Here is a 17,372-nt window from a genome sequence, read left to right on the forward strand (position 1 = left end):
ATTTGAGAAACTCAGTCTCCTTGATGTCCTGGGGTTTTGGACATAGTGTTTTGTTTTATTGTTTCCGTTTCCTTGTCTGGTAAATAAGCAGACATTTTTCTCACATAGTTAAATTATGAGATTGAAATACTCCACCCCTGCAAGTTCTTCGAGAAAAAAGGCAGACATTTGCAGGGAAAAGAAAGACATTTAAGTTGATCTCCTTCTGTACTGGAAAGGTACAAACTTAAGTTATAAGATAAATACTGGATGTGTTGTACAACATGATGACTACAGTATCACTGCTTTGTGGTATATTTGAAAGTTGCTAAGAGTAAATCCTAAAAGTGCTTATCACAAGGAAAATAAAAAAAAACACACTTTCCTCTCTCTCTTTTTTTTTTTTTTGGTTTCTGCATGAGATGATGGATGTCAACTAAACTTGTTGTGGTCATCATTTCATAATAACTCAAGACATCATGCTGTGCACATTAAACTTATATAGTAATGTATGTCAATTATATCTCAGCAAAACTGGGAAATACAAAAAGATCACAACCTTCTCTCAAAACTTGTAAGAAGGAGAAAGACAGGAGTAAGAAGGCCTAGAATGTTTTACATTTTCATGAATTGATCATCATGCATGCACGAGGGGGCCAGAAAACAAAAACAAATCACAATGAATAGAACATATGTTGAACTCTAGTGTTTGTTTTTTCTTTTTCAGACACAGTTACATTTTTTACCTTATTATGTGATTGTGGAAAAAGTATTTTAGACTTTTTACTCATTAATTCAAGTGAAAAGTGATAAAAATGAATATGTGACTTGTCCTCAAGGAGAACTATGAAGTAACTCAGGATTCCAGATGAGTAGCTTCAGAGTGGACCTCACTGGCCACCAGGGCCTGCTCCTGGACTAGGAGGTTCCCACCTACTGAGGGGAAGCTGCCTGTGGTGTCTGACTTGGATTCTTTTTTAAAAGTATATTCTTTATTGATTTCAGAGAGGAAGGGAGAGGGAGAGAGAGATAGAAACATCAATGATGAGAGAGAATTATTGATTGGCTGCCTCCTGCATGCCCCCTACTGGAGATTGAGCCTGCAACCCGGGCAAGTGCCCTTGATCGGAATTGAAATCTTTCAGTTTGTAGGCTGACACTCTATCCACTGAGCCAAACTGGCTAGGGCTGACTTGAGTTCTTGGTGGTCACCATTTTACCATCCTCATGGAGTACAGAGGGAACAGGTGTTATTCCTAATTCAGTCATCCGCCCAGTCTTTGAAGCAAATTCTTCTTCCAGGGGCAAAGTAACTTTCTGGAATTAAACTGAAATCTAAGAGAATTGTGAGGGACTTAGATGTTCAGTTGTTAAAGCAAGTCCCTGAAAGAAAAAAAAAAATTCTCCAGGTTTAAGAGACATTTTCTAATAACTGAAATACAAATTTCTGATACTTTCAGATAATTTATAAATAATTTAAACCTCTCGACAACCAGTCACACTGTCATCATTATGGCCATTTCAATGAGGAGACAGAGAAGGTCATAAAATGGCTTCAAGATCACACAATTAATGAATTTCAGGATGGCATGAAAGCTTAGATTTGTCAGTCTCAAAATCCACAGTTTTAAAAGTTGTACTGCCCTGCCCCCTCTCGCTGAAAAGAGATGCCTGGCTCTAAGATTTGACTGTGGTGTTGGGCTTCTGTCAATTTAAATTTGACTTTGTTCTGGCTTCTAAAGCACTCAGACAGACACTTGCCAGATGGGCAATATAGAAATAAAAGCAGAACTAGCTAAAAAAACTGTGATAGGTCCCTTTGTGGAATAAGGATTGTAATCTTTTATTTATTAAGATGTTATGTTAAATATTTGAAGAGATCAACATTTAATTTTAAAAAATCTGTTGAGTTTGAAGTGAGCTCATGGATTAAGGATATCCAAGGAAATAACATCACAACATCTACCATATCTTTTGCATGGAAAAGCTCTATACCTACTTGTTGTAAAACTTTATTTCATAGAAATTAAGTGTAGTAAGCTGGGCATCACTCCATTCTCAGCTTCTCCCATTGAATTCAATCTGGACATCTGACTTAGAAGGGATGTGACATAACTGCCAAGCATATGGCTCTTAAAACCACACATGATGGAAAGAAAGCCAAGGCCATTCTGAGACACATGTTCCATCAACAGCCAGCACCAACCACTGACAGGTGAATGAGGCCATTGTGGTCCATCTAGTCTCAGGTGAGCTACTCAAAGTGAACTCAAATGACACCAATAGACAAATCATCCAGAAAATCCTATCCCAGTTTGCTAACCCCAAAACTCCTAAGCAAATAAAATGCTTATTTTCAACTAAGGGGTGTGTGTGTGTGTGTGTGTGTGTGTGTGTGTGTGTGTGGTGTATTACACAGGGATGAATAGCTGATACCTTAATATTATATATGTTATACATTTGTAAATTATGATTACTGGTTGACATGTGCAATAGTAGAACAATATCAAAACTTGGAGTAACTTTAACTTTTAATAACAAGATGATTTTATAAATCTCACCTATTTTTATGCCCTGCTTTTTCATTAGTAAGTGGGAGTCACATAGAATAGAACTTACTGTGGTTAAATTTTTGTTGCATCCTTTTTGTATGCCAGACTATTCTCATTCAATCTTTGAAATTGCCCACATCAGAGAGTAGGTGTGGATTTCTTGAAATTTTTTGAGGACTTTTCAAATCACATGAATTGATGATCATGGTAGCTTCCACAAAACGGGTACGTGAGGGCCCCCACAGTTAAGGAGAATACTGGGCAGGGTCCCATGATGTGAGGAAGAGGATATCATCAGAATAATTTTTTTTTACATTCAATAAGGAACTCTTCTCAAGGCATAAGTTGTAACTGTCAAAGGGAGTTACAGAGAGCAGACCTTGATTCTGGGTCAGAAAGTTGGTAAATGTGAGAATTACTCTTGATTTATGGCCCCTGGGGTGGTTTTTTACTCCTGAAAGTTTGACAGCTTGTGATGTGAGACTTAAAATTAAAGACCAATATTAAGTGCTGCCTTGACATCTGGTAAAACTGCTATGATAGTTCTACCCACAAATTCCTGGTCCAGTAGATAATGTTCCCAGCCAAACCACCATGCGTGTTGAGAGAACCAGGAGCACTTCCAGTTTATCTTTGAGTAGTGGGCTTCAGCTCTCTGACAGCTCAAGAATTTTTTAAACAAGCAAGTCATGGAAACCAGGTGGCACCTCCCCCTTTGGCGGTTATGAAGCCTGCCTCCCACAGCTCCTGCTGCTTCTCTATGTTCCCGACTGCAAACTTCATGTCACCTACACGGTGTGTGGTGTCCGTCCCTGGGCTGTGAGTATATGTAACTAATAAACAGTTGTCAGTCTTATCTACCCAGTGTTGAGTATTGTATGTCCATCTATTCCCATTACCCTAGGACAATAATCCTTCCCTTATCAACTATCAACAAGGTGAAGGAGAGATAATAAAAACAGAGCAACAACTGAGGACTGATGCAAAGATCATTTTTACCTCAAGGTAGATGGACAGCTCGAGCAGCCACCTGGGTAGCAAGACATCCTTGAGGAAAGAACCTACCTGCCATTGAAATGGCATATGCCCAAACCTTACAGTGCAGCCTGGTCACCTAAAGACACAGGTCAGAATCTTATGCTATCCTTGCTTGAATGTAGGTAAATAAGACATTTTTCTGGACTTTATAAATCTTCTGGGGTCATGGACAGAATTGGGTGCAGCATGTGGCTCAAGTGATTGACCAAATGTGAAGTCTATTCACCTTACAACCTTGTGAGAAAATGATGTTCAGAGCATGAATGTACTGGAAAACATTTTTAGAAAGGAGTTAAACTGCTCAGTATCTTTGATCAGGCTTTATGCCTGTCACGCAGGAGCTTCCAATAACCTGCATGTCTGCATATTCTCCCAGCAATCCTGCCTGCCCCCAATGTATCTTGAGCTCACAATGAAGACCTACAGAAAAATGCTTGGAGTTGAGTGGGTCACTGCTTGTTTCTGGGGGCCACAACCTATTCAAAACTAACACAGCAGCCAGCACTGGTCTAGAATTTTTTAGACAATTGTATTTATTCATTTTTAAAAATACATATTATTGAATTTTTAGAGAGATAGAAACATCTATGAGAAACATTGATGGGCTGCCTCCTGCACACCCCCTACCGGATATCAAGCTTGCAACCGAGGCATATGCCCTGACCGGGAATTGAACCGATGACCTCTTGGTTCATGGCTTGACATTAACCAAAGAGCCACACCAGCTGGGTTCTATTTAATTTCCTGATATCCACTTAAAATGGGCCCATCTCTTTCTCCAATACTTTACCAAAGAGCAGCAGCTAATTCATCCTGCCTCCCTTTCAGAGGTGTGTTTCTCTTTGGGATGCTGGTCTTTGGTTGCCTTGATACATCAGCTCTCTTGTGGCTTGAATTAAATCTATAACTTTGTAGATTAACTGGCATATTTTCCTTCTTAGGGTGGGAACAAAGCTCTGTACTCCTTTCCACATTGTAATGAGTTCAGTAAAGAGGGCATGGGAAATAATGATGGGGATAGGGATGGTGTGAAGGGAAATGCCCACCTCTCCAGGTTCTAGGCATCAGTATTGAATTCATTTTAGCCATTATCATCCTTGGATTTAAAACATACTTTCCAAGATTTGCATGAAATTGCCATATAAATTATCTGGCCTCTAAAAAGGACTTGGAAAGGTGTGCCACTTTTGGCTGTTACCATGTCACAGGAAACAGTAAGAGCATCTTGAAGCAGCCACAGAAGGCAAGGGGAACCTGCCCCTCTCTGTCCTCAGCCCCCAGAGTTTCTGTTTCTGTGTCTTCTGTGAGCTCCAAACAGCTCCAGATGAAGCCTTCATTCCCTCAAAGCTTTCTGCCTCTGCAAAGCCACATGGGAAATTCAACCTACAGATTTATTTCAACATACAATAGTGTTACATAAAACTTGTTTATTATAAGATGTATAAGTTGCAACTTACGTTAGAATAACACACAGCAATTTAACACTGTGGATAAGAGGATATCTGGCCCCTAGGTGTGGTTGGAAGGAGCAACGGTTACATAAATTTAGATATTCTACTTGACACACATATCAACAATAGCTTCTGCTTTGCCAAACACACACACACACACACACACACACACACACACACCCCACAAGGGAGCAGAGAGGCCAAAATCAATTTCCTTGTTAATTTTCAAAAGATTGCAAGTATTTCTTTGTAAGTTGAGTTTATACTGTACTTTCCCCTAAGGATGGGGTTTATGAAAAGAAGAAGGAAGGGGAAGAGGAGAAGGAAATGAAGGAGGAGGAAAAAGGAGAAGAGGAGGAGGAGGAGGAGGAGGAGGAGGAGGAGGAGGAGGAGGAGGGGAAGATGTCATTCAAGGTATTTATTCAAGGTGGAGGAACTTTAAGGCTTGGGCAGAACCACTAAAAAAGTGTGCTGTTCACATGCGCTATACCGAAAAAAGCCAAGGTGATCATATGGACTGATGCACTGCCTATTTGAATGGCCTAGTTTCTCTGTTGTCATTCCTTTTGACACTTTAGCAGGGCCTGATTCTCTTCATGATGACAGGGAAAGTCCACCACAAGGGAAATCAACCCCTAAAGGAAATGGCATCTAACCCAAACTGACCCTGTGAACAGCAGCAACCCAGGACAGTATGTGCAAGAAAATGGGTGACACCCTTTAATTTGCTTTAAAACTGGACTAATATATATGGAGACAAGGAATTCAAAATTTAAAAAAGAAATAAGTTGTTTTGAAGAAAAGTAATCTGCAAAAGTGAAGGTGATGCTCCAAAGTCCTTTTAAAATTCCATTCTCCAAAAAGACAATGTTGACTTCTAGCATATGCTCCACCTCTCATTCACACTCTGTTTAAGTAACTCTCTTTGCTTTCTGAATCAGTTTTAGTCAGTCTGTTAATCATATCCACAGCCGTATTTCATGTCACATTTTGGTTCTGTTCCTATGAAATCACACAAATATATTGTACATGATCCTCATGAAAGAAAGGCTTTGCATCTGAACATGTGACTAAGTCAAAGATGGAGAAAAAAAGCACAGAAAATTTTATATCAGTAGCATCTGCTGACCAATTGCAGCACTGGAGCTTCTCACAAAGAAGTTCAGGGTGAGCACCAGTCCACTGTCAATCTCTGCTTTGGGACACTTATCCGAACACTGATTGCGATGGGAACTAGGGTACCACTGCTTCTTCAGAATCAATTGTAAGTAAAAAATGCATTATTGTGATGCATATATCTAGGAAAAAATAACAATCCATATAGCATGTTCTTGTGTGTTTAATAGTATTTGCCTATTTAACAATACAAACTTGCCATATGTAATTGTCATGAATACAGTAGGTATTACATTATTTCTAATTAATCACTGTAGCCACCGCTGCATTTTAGCAAGTAGTCTAACATCGTCCCCCTTGGGTTTTCTGTCATCTCTGAATTTCAAGAGCTCTAGTGTCTCCATTCCTGAGTGACTCATTTCCAGCTCACAGTGAGCCCAACGATAAAATCCAGATACCGTGCACTCCCAGATCTGGGAAAATCATTTCCTTTTCCATCAGGGAGACTTGTACCCAGGAGTTCTAAAAAAAATCAGTTTTTGAGCCCTCAAAACACAAAATATAAAATTACACCCTCTTTCCCCAGACAATGGGCTGCTGGCCAATGCCTGAATGAGAAGTTGCCCTGGGAGATACCTGGGTGACTCAATCCTTCAATCCTACTAAACAAGGTTTCCCAAGTGCCCCCCCCCAGTATTTTAATGATGCCAAGAAGAGCTTACAGCACAATTTTTAGGAAAGAAGAAAACATGCACATACATCTTAAAGTACAATTAGAGGATAGAGTTGCACAGATTTAATAAAAAAAGCTCAGTGTATTTGTCAATCACCTTAGTCATTGCTGAGCAAGTATTGGGTAGGATGAGTACTTGCAGGATCATGTGCAATGAAACATTATACAAGATGAAAAAAATATTCCTAGAGCTACCCTTCTCACTCAAAAGCATGAACAGGGCATTGGGATAAGGAACCATTATTATTTCTTTTTTCTTTGTCTCAAGAAAAAAATTAGATCTGGAACCAACCAATTTCAGAGTGTAATGGCCACATCCCTTAGTACGTTCCCAATTCTTTGCTCAGTTTGGCACATTGGTAGATTGAATCTGACTATGAAGGGAGTATGTATTTCAGAGAAATCGGCAAATACTAAAAATCAGGCTTCCTCCCACCCAGCGAATGGGTCATAATTCCTTCCCAGCCTACCACTGGTTGTTTCCTTCTCAACAAAGATGATTTAGAATTATTATGATTGGGCAAATGCATGTGAAAGAAGGGGTAAAAACAGAGCTTTAAGAAATATGCCTCTGCCTGGCCAGCTTGGCTCAGTGGTTGAGCCTCCATCTATGAACCAGGAGGTCACAGTTTGATTCCAGGTCAGGGCACACGACTGAGTTGCTGGCTCACTCCCCAGTGTGGGGCGTGCAGGAGGCAGGCAATCAATGATTCTCTCTCATCATTGATGTTTCTATCTCTCTCTCCCTCTTCCTTCCTCTCTGAAATCAATAAAATTATATATTTTTTTAAAATAAATGTTTCTTTATCAGATGTAACAACTGTAGCAGCATTGACATTTTTATGATTAAGTATAGAATATCCTGTTTCTTTATAATTAGATATAAAGAAATCCAGAGATATTGGAAGCCTCTACAGTTCAATATAAACATTATTTAAACACAATATTATTTTAAAATAACATTTTAAAAACATAGTTTTAGGTATAGCAAACACTTGTTTATTTTTAAAGTAAAATTTCTTGGCTCTCTAAACATACAGCTAATGCTCCCAATATAATTTTTAACTAAGAAATTGTCTTTGACAAGTTTGTTAAATTATCTAAATATGTGGTAATGTTATTAAGAGTCAAGTTGCTCATATCTTACTTTTTACATATAAGTAACATACCCTGAGTCCCTAGATTCATAAATCTAAGGAATATAAATGGCTAAAATAAATTCTTACAATAAAAGAAACAGGTATTATACTGTAATATCATGTAACATATTAAATTTGCCCACCTACACTATCTCACAATCTTCACAAAACCCCAGAGGAAAAATGGTTATGGTTCTATAGGTGAAACTGAGTTCAATAAAGTTTAAATTTACTAAGGGCACCAGGCAGCATAATTTGGTGTAAAATGTTATCTCTTGAGGGCTCCACCATAAAGGAGGAAAATAATAGTGAACCTTTTGGAAGGTAATTTGAGGTCCATCTATAGATCTGTTTTATGCTTGTAGTGAATAAAATAATTTAATACTGCAACTGACAATGTTCCCTTTACTTATCCAGATACAAAAAAGAAACAGGCACTGTTACAATACAAATACCAGCTGGACTTGTTTCCTCATGGAATATTTATTTTATTTCAAATTCAATGCTTCAATCAAAATTCCCTTTAGATATAAATTCACAAACATTACATCAAAATATTATAACATACATGTTCAAATTTGTAAAATTATATAGATAGTCTTTCATGTACTGAAGAATGATATAATGCAAGTTCAGTTATATATTCATTATACTGCGGAAGTATATAAATAAAATTAAGAATTTACTGGCAGAAGTGAATTGAACTAGAGTGAGAGAGAAAATGACAGGCTTATTTTTGGAAAGATACAAATTGTATGTGACAACTTTGAAAATTTAAATTAATAAATAGCTTATTAGAAAATGTATAAACATCATCAATTTATAAACAATAATAATAATTATAAACTTCCAAAAATGTTTAGCTGACAAAAAAAAGGGCATTCTTAAAAAGTAATGTACCTATTAAATCAATTTGAATAGTGGTTAAATTTTTTTCTCAACAGGCAGAAAATCAGTAATGATATAGTTGAACTCAATAATACCATTAGTCAACTGGGCATAATTGACATCTATAGACTTTTTTATATCCAGCAGCAACATAATACATACTTTTTTCAAGTTCACAAGAAATATTCACCAAGATAGACCACATGCTATGTCATAAAATATACTTTAACAAAAGTTTGAAAATAAAAATCATACAACATCCGCTCTCAGATCACATTGTAAACTAAAAATAAATAATAAAACAATAGAGATTAAGCAACATACTTCTAAATAATACATAATTCAAAGAAGAAATATCAAAATAAATTTTAAAATATTTAAGCTAAATAAAAATGAAAATACAACTTACTAAAATTTGTAGAATTCAGCAAAAGCAGTTAATAGAGGGAAAGTCATAGCATTAAATAAATATACAAGGAAATAAGAAAATACCTAATATTGACTATCTAAGTTTCTACTTTAGGGAACAGGGGTGGGGGGAGAGCAAATAAAAATCCAAAGAAAGAAAAATAAAGAAAATAAGAATTATAATATCCTATATAATAAAAGGCTAATATGCAAATAGACCAAATGGCTGAACAATCGTACAACCGAACAACCAGTCGCTATGACATGCACTGATCACCAGGGGGCATATGTGGACCATGGTGGGTATTGGTCATGGAGGATGGTGGAACAGGTGAGCGGGAGTACCAGACCAAGGCAGGACACCAGTTGTTGTCATTGAGGTGAGCCTCTGGTGGTTACTGAAAATTCTTTGCTCCCATGCGCTGCAGATCCACCTGGCACTCGCACCCACTGCCAGCGACAACTCCGCTCGCACCTGTTGCTGGTGCCAGAGCTGTTGAGCCACCGCTCGCACCCACTGCCGGTGCCTAGCACCGTTCCCAATCACTGGGTGCCATCAGTGGGTGCGAGCTGCAGCTGCCGGCCCTGATCACCTCTGAGGGCTTCTCCACTTCCCCCTGCTCCTGAGGGGTGATCGGGGCAGCAGCTGCCACTCATACCTACTGCTGGCGCTGGCCCCAATCGCTCCACGCCATCAGCGGGTGTGAGCAGGGCCGGCATCGTCAGTGCATGGGAGCGGTGGCAGCGGGACCGGGGCTGCTGGCAGACAGGGGGCCAAGGGACGTGGTGGGAGGGCCTGGGAGGGGGCGTGGAGGATGGGCCAAGACCCACCCCTGTGCCTACCACAGCCTCTAGGCCCACAGTTCCTTTCAAGGTGCATGAATTCATGCATTGGGCCCCTAGTAAATCAATAAAATTGGATACATGAAATTAATAAAGTCAACAAAAGTAAAAGTTGGTTCTTTGAAAAGATCAATGAAATCAATAAGCATCTAGCCAGGCTAAGAAAAAAGAGAGAGGACACAAATTTCTAGTATCAGGAATGAAACAGATGACAGGGGGAAACGAGGGGAAATGTGATGAACATTTAAATCAGTAGACTTTGAGTAAAGAAGATTAGCCTCCTTAAAGTGGGTGGGCTTCAGCTAATCAGTGAAACCCTTAAAAGCACAGACAGGTTTCAGCTAAAGGCTGTAATATAACCTGAGTTTCTAGCCTGTGGGCCTGCAGAATTCAGACTCAAGTCTGAATCATCAACTCTTAGGTGAATTGTAAATCTTCCCTCCTGCCCTACAGATTTTAGACTTGCCAACCCCACTATACCATGGGAATTCATTAACATAAAATTTTCTCTACTCTCTCATTCTTCTCTCTCTGTTTCTGTCTGTCTCTCTCTGTTTCTCTTTTTCTTTATCTCTTTCTCTGGTTTTCTCTGTCTCTTTTTCTCACTTTCTGGTGAATGTCTGATACTGTAATGCAGATTCATTCCGTAAAATATTTTTCATAAATTAAAATAATTTTGACAAATTAAAAAATAGAAACAGAAATACAATAACCTTAGAAATACATATGACTAGTAAACTTTTAAGGGAAGTCATAGGTTAATGAACATAGTATAAAGGATGATTGTTGCAATGAAAGAGGAAGGCAAAAAAGTGAAGCTTATGGTTACATGTAAATTATTATAAAGGTCACACTTGCTTTCTGAGAGTGAGTTTATAAGAACTAGTTATATTATAAAAATAAATAACTAAATATCTTAATAGAAATAAGTCAGCATGGAACAATATATGCCATAAACACAAGTATGCAAAATCTAATCTTACACATCTGAGACCTGTTAAACTATAAATAAATAGGTAAATAAGTAAACATAGGAGTAAAATGAATGGATTTCTGGTGCCAAAAGATGGAGGCAAGGAAAGGACCTATAAAAGGGACTCATGTTGAGCGATGTGCACTTTTCAGCTGTGAACCTCATTTCTCCAGCCTGTCAGGTAGACTGAAGTATGATCGACTTTCAAAACCTTGGCTGCATCCCAGAATCACCTGGGAAATGGAAAATCCTGATGCCTCACTCTCACATATTTTAGTTTAATTGGTCTCGGATGTAGTCCAGGCGTCAAAATATTTCAAAAACTTTCCCCTTGATTCTAAGGTGCAGCTGAAGTTGAACTTCACTAGGAAAGAGGTCTCATTTTATTTTGAAGGTGTTTGGGCAATTGCTTAAAGTTGCTTTTAAGCAGATGAGGAACTTGAACAGATTTGCTTTGCAGAAAAAGGGCCCCAGACACAAAATAAAAAGGGATGGTTAGGGGGAGAGATTTAAGTCAATAAAGTGGTTGAGGATGTTTCTTCTCTATGGGGGAGAGGGAACATACCAGAGAGATGTGGGGTGAGAGAGCTATTTTGTTGATCAAGAGTATGGAGGCTGAGAGAGACAGGGGCGTGCTGGTTTCCTTATGAGTCGAGGAGAAAGAATTCCTCCTTGGTGATGATGAGGTATGTTGGCTGGGAGTGGGTATGGGGAGAGGAATCTTGGCCTGTTGATATGTTGCATTTGTAGGGCCTGAGAACTGTTCTAAGAAGAATCCTTTTAGCTGCAGGAAAAGTTCTGTGAGTCATTGGAGCAGCTGGATTCTTGGTGACGGGTGGTAATGGCATTTCCTAACAGACTTGCATGAGTTGTACAGGAACTTTTGCTTCTTATTGAGTTCTTTGTACCATGTGTGTTGGCATGCTGTCCCTCCAGGGAGCAGGGTCTCAGTAGCTTCTGGGCTGAGACCCACCAACCTCTCCCAGGTCCATTATTTGTAGTTTGTTGTACACTTGCCTTTCAAGTATCCAAATGTCTCTATCGTTTTGTTTGCTTTAAAAAAGTTAAATAAAATTTAGTGATCCATTAAATTACAGGTAAAATGATTATTAAGTGATATTTATTTTTCTAGTACTGTGAGGCAATACCAAGCCATTTAAAGGTTATTAATGATTAGATTAATATTAATATTACTAACTATGTTAATAATTAAAGATAACATTAAAATCCTATATTTCACTAATATATGACTTAGTTATTAAAAGCTTATTTCCAGTTATTTCTATAATATGACTTTTTGTAGTTTATCACTTTTTATCTTGAAATAAAGAGTGAAAGTATCTATATCTACAGCACACATTTAAATAAATAGCTCACGGTATTTTCTAGAAACATTGGGTATATGAAAGACTTTGCTTCATTCTCTTTTGATCCCCTGTTATATTGAGAAAAATGCATGGTGAAAGTCTTGCCTGACTTTGTTAGTCCCCACCATCCCTAGAGCTAAGTTTTGACTAGATAGCAGGCATCACTAGGTGCCAGGAATGAGAAGGTTTGGTGAGTACAACCTCTCCTAATGGCCTCTATTCCTGACCCTAAAGCCAGCAAATGGGCAGAAGTGTTTGTCAAATTAAACTGGGCGATCTGTCTGTATTTTTTGAAAGAAATTAGGAGCAGAGGGAAAGTGTGTCTAGTTTGTGAAAATACAGAGTGGAAAGGATGCCTTCAAGCCTGCAGCCTTGACCTTGCCTCTGTCAGGCCCCCTCACTCTTGAAGGAAGCAGAGGCCTTGAGAGAAGGAAAGGTCAGAGGCAGTCAGAGAGGATGACCTGCCTCTTGCCTCCTGCCGTAACTCACTGCCTTATCTTGCACCTTTGACAGTCTGAGTAACATCAGCTCCAACTGCTCAGCCTGCTGGATGCACTGAGGTGAAGAGCAGGATGGGGATTCGGGGGAGGTGCCAGGAGTAGGGTCAGAATGGAAGCATCAATCCCAAATGCTTCGCCTGCTTTAGTGCTGTGGGAAGTGAACCAGGCAAAGGGGTCTCCTGGGATCATCAGATGCCAACAGGAGTCATCTCCCATGACTTCTCCTAAAGGCAGGGACAACACAAATTGTACTTGGGCCTGTGATATTTACAAAGAGACACACTGCAAGCTCATTGCAAAGAAACCTCTCATGTTGCATTCTAAGTTGTGCTGTGTGAAGTCAACACAGTCTCCAGGAGGAAAAGATAGCAATTCAGGTAGAATCTGATGGTCCACAAGTAGAAAAGGGGTGGAATGTTTGTGGTCTTTGTCTATTGCACAATAAGAGCTTTGAGGGTTGTTAAATGTCTCACCCCAGGGCTGGGAAAGCATGCATGGTTTAGAACTCAGCTCTCTTTGAGTCTGAACATGAACATGAAATATTGAGTTGATGGAGTGACTGTAATAGTGCACGTCTGGAACACAGAGTAGTGTTTATGATAATTAGAAATAATCAAATCCAGGCCACAGAAATTGGTGCAAGAGAATATTAAGTAATTTGTAGCCAAATGACTTTAGGACCTTAAGGTAAAATTTCCAGGTGGTGCTTATAGGACCCATAAACACTTGATTTAAAGGGGCTATATTAACATGGAGGTTTATGATCAGAGCATTGAAATTAAATTGATTGTGTCTGCTCTGGCTCTAAAAATAAAAATTGAATAATAATTCAGCTACCTAAGTTAAAAAGCTTACAGCTATGACTTGCACAGCAGGGCAGCATCTGACATAGCATGGTTCAGGGACTGGGGCACAGAGTACCAGAAAAATCTGACCCAGATTGAGAGGACCCCAGGTTCTCACCCATATTTTCTATTCTGTTTCTCTGCACCCCCTGGGAACAGAGCCAACACCCAGCTGTGTGAGGTGTTAGGGAAGGCAGTGTCCCAGGTGACAATGTACTGAGGATTCTTGAATGCCACTGTTCAAAGAGCTAAGGTGGCTGGGTGATGTGTGCAAAACAAGAGGTGAACAAGACAGAAGTGTGGTCAGGATGAGGAATGGAAAAAACTTGGGACATCCTTGATGAAACAGAGTGCCTTATAGAGGGCTCCTTGGATATTTCCAACTGAAGGGAATAGATCAGTAAGAGTATCAAGCTGACTCAGATACCAGACAGGAAGTGGAGGTTATAACAAAAATTCTTGTCCTGCCTACCTGATGGGCTAGTTGGGAAAATCACATGAGGAAGTGTGTTGACATCATTCTGTAGACCACAAATTGTAGTATAAATGCAAGCCCACATCTAATATGTGTGAAGCAAGGTGATAATTATTTGCTACGTGAATAAAGTCAATATATGGCAGCAATGTAGGAAATGGGAATACCATAAACCAAAAATTGGAAAACATGGATCTTTCTCCTTCCTAAGGGATTTACTGGCCATTCAAAGTTGACTTGCATTGAAATTAAGAACACTGACTATGGAACGTGGACTTAACTCCAAATTCAGCTTACTTCTTTCCTGTGCCTCAGTTTTCTTGTCTGAAAAATAATGGTGGTAATAGCATTGCTTAGCTCAAGAGTGGCCTTCAGGGTTGAAGGACTTGGTCCACATGAATGTTCCATAAAGAGAAAGAATCCGTAATGAGAAAGAATCAGAGAATAGATAGGGCTGGAAATAGAAAATTAGAGTTATTGGTATGTAGATGGTATTGAAAGGCATAAGAATAGACAATATCACAGGGGAAAAAATCTGAAGAGAAAAGGGATTCAAGGACTGAGTCCTTAGGCACACCAATTTTAAGAGGTTAGGAAAAAATTTAAAAAGTATCAAAGAAGTTACTTCTTCCCTTAGAAGTAGCAGCCCCTTGGGTAGAATGAACCTTGGAGAGGGCGGTTTCTCAGTACTATGTGAATTAAAAGCTTCTAAGTAGGAGAGGTTGATCAACCATAGTAAATACTGCTTCTGGGCCAAATATGATTAGGACTGAAAACTTACCATGGAATTTCAGTGTGTGAGGTCATTGCTGACCCAAATGAGAGCACATCCAATTGTTGCGTGGGATCCAGCTGGCTTGGCTCAGTGGTTGCGCATGGACCTATGAACCAGGAAGTCATGGGTTTGATTCCTGGTTAGGGCACATACTTGGGTTATGGACTTGTTTCCCAGTGTGGGGTATGCAGGAGGCAGCCAATCAATAATTCTCTCTCATCATTGATGTTTCTATCTCTCTGAAATCAATAACAAATATTTAAAATATGGTTGCATGGGGACCAAAGCTTCACAGAAGATGGTTCAAGATAGAATTGAAAGAGAAAATACAGAGACTGGGAGAATGACTCTCCTTTCCAGAGCTGTGCTGCCTGAGCAGTAGCTAGAAGAATGGGACAGGTCAGAAGTGATGTTCAAGATGGGAGAAATATGATATGTCTGAGACCCTCCAAGCCCTGAATACTCACCCAGGATTCACTCAGGGCCATTTTCTGCTTCTGGGAATGCTTGTCTGTCCTCATTCTCACTCTGATGCTTTCTCCAGGTCATCTAAACATACGTTTATTTAATATATATTTAATTTTGAAAACGTTCTTTAGTGATTGGTTTTGTTATCCCAACATCATGCATGAAGATATCAAGATGGTTCAGATGGAGGGCACTCTCTGTATTAGTTACCTATTGCTACATTTTTTTTAAAAAACTACCATTAAATCAGTGGGCTAAAACCACATACTTTTATATCAAGTTTCAGAGGGTGGGGACTCTGGACCCTCCACTCAGGGTCACACAGGTTGTAGTCAAGGTGTTGGCTGGGATGAGGCAGAGCTCACTTCCTTGTTCTAGCACTGAGCCACTCAGATCCCTGAGGCTGCCCGTCATCCCTGCAACTCAGCCCTCTCCTCTTTCTTAAAGACAAAGAACAGCACACCTGCTGGCTTGGAGCTTCTTGCCTCTGACCTTCTCTTAAAGGGCTTACCCAGAGAGGTCAGGTACACCATGATGATCTGCCTTTTGAATACCTAAAGTTCAACTGATCAGAAGTTTCAATTACACCTGTAGAATCCATTCACATTTGCCATGTAACAGAGCCTAATCATAGCTGTTATGGGTTGAATCATGTTTCTTAAAAAAATAATAATAACATGTTCAAGTACCTGTGAATGTAGCCTTATTTGGAAATAGAGTCTTTGCAGATGTGTTCAAATGAAGATGAGTTCACTAGGATGGGCCCTAATGCAATATGAGTGGCATCCCTATAGAACGGTGGAAATTTGGACATGGACTCATGTAGTCAGGGAGAATGCCATGTGAACTTGAAGGTAGATATGGAGTGATGTTCCTAGTAGCCAAGGAATACCAACGATGGCCAACAAACCCAGATGCAAGGAGAGAGGCCTGAAACAGCTTCTCCTCAGCCTCAGAAGGAGCAATCCTGATGACACCTTGCCTTAGACTTCTGGCTTCCAGATCCATGGAACAATCAATTACTGTTGTTTAAACTGCTCAGTTATGGTGCTTTGTTTGGCAGCTCCAGGAGACTCATACAATATGACATTCCAGTATAGTCACAGTTCTGCCCATCCTCAAAGTGAGGGATTACACAAAGCATGTTCATCATGGGGAGAAAATCCTGAAGCCACCTTGGAATTCTGCCCAGCACATTCTCCCAAGTCCACAGCCAGATTCTCTTCTGCCCTCAGCACCATGGAGATGTTCAGAGTTGCCCTTGAAGCATTGGAAATGCCACATAGAGCTGTTCCCTGTGACCCAGACCATCACAGTGTGTGCTGTCCAATAATACCTGCAACATTCCTGGGCTCATTTTAATATCTGTAAAATTAGAGGATGGAGGTAAATGATCCTTAAAGTTCTTTAGTTTCTGAAATTCCATAGCTGGTTCTTTTCTACAGTTACGTGCAGAGACTTGGTTAGTGTTGGTCTCCTTGCAGCTCTGAGGCCAGTATTACCTCTTTGAGGTTTGTAGCTGTGTTCTGGGTAACTGGCTTGCCAAGATCTGAATTATGGTATAAACAAGACATTACCTCATTTGGTTTTACTGGATGGGGTGTATAATTAACCCTTTTAATAGGAATGTAGACAGCAAGCTTATCTTATGAGCATCGTTGAACAAACTCTCCCAGTGGATTGAATTACTGGTTCTGACCTATCTTGGTAAAGAAAATAATTTTAAAAATAATAATTGAATCTTTTTAATGTAAATGTCACTTCAAACCCATAATTCTACCACCTTCTTATTATCCTAGTTAACAAAGTATGTCTTATACAT

Source organism: Myotis lucifugus, unplaced genomic scaffold (assembly GCF_000147115.1).
Source record: "Myotis lucifugus unplaced genomic scaffold, Myoluc2.0 scaffold_0, whole genome shotgun sequence".
Classification (NCBI taxonomy): domain Eukaryota; kingdom Metazoa; phylum Chordata; class Mammalia; order Chiroptera; family Vespertilionidae; genus Myotis; species Myotis lucifugus.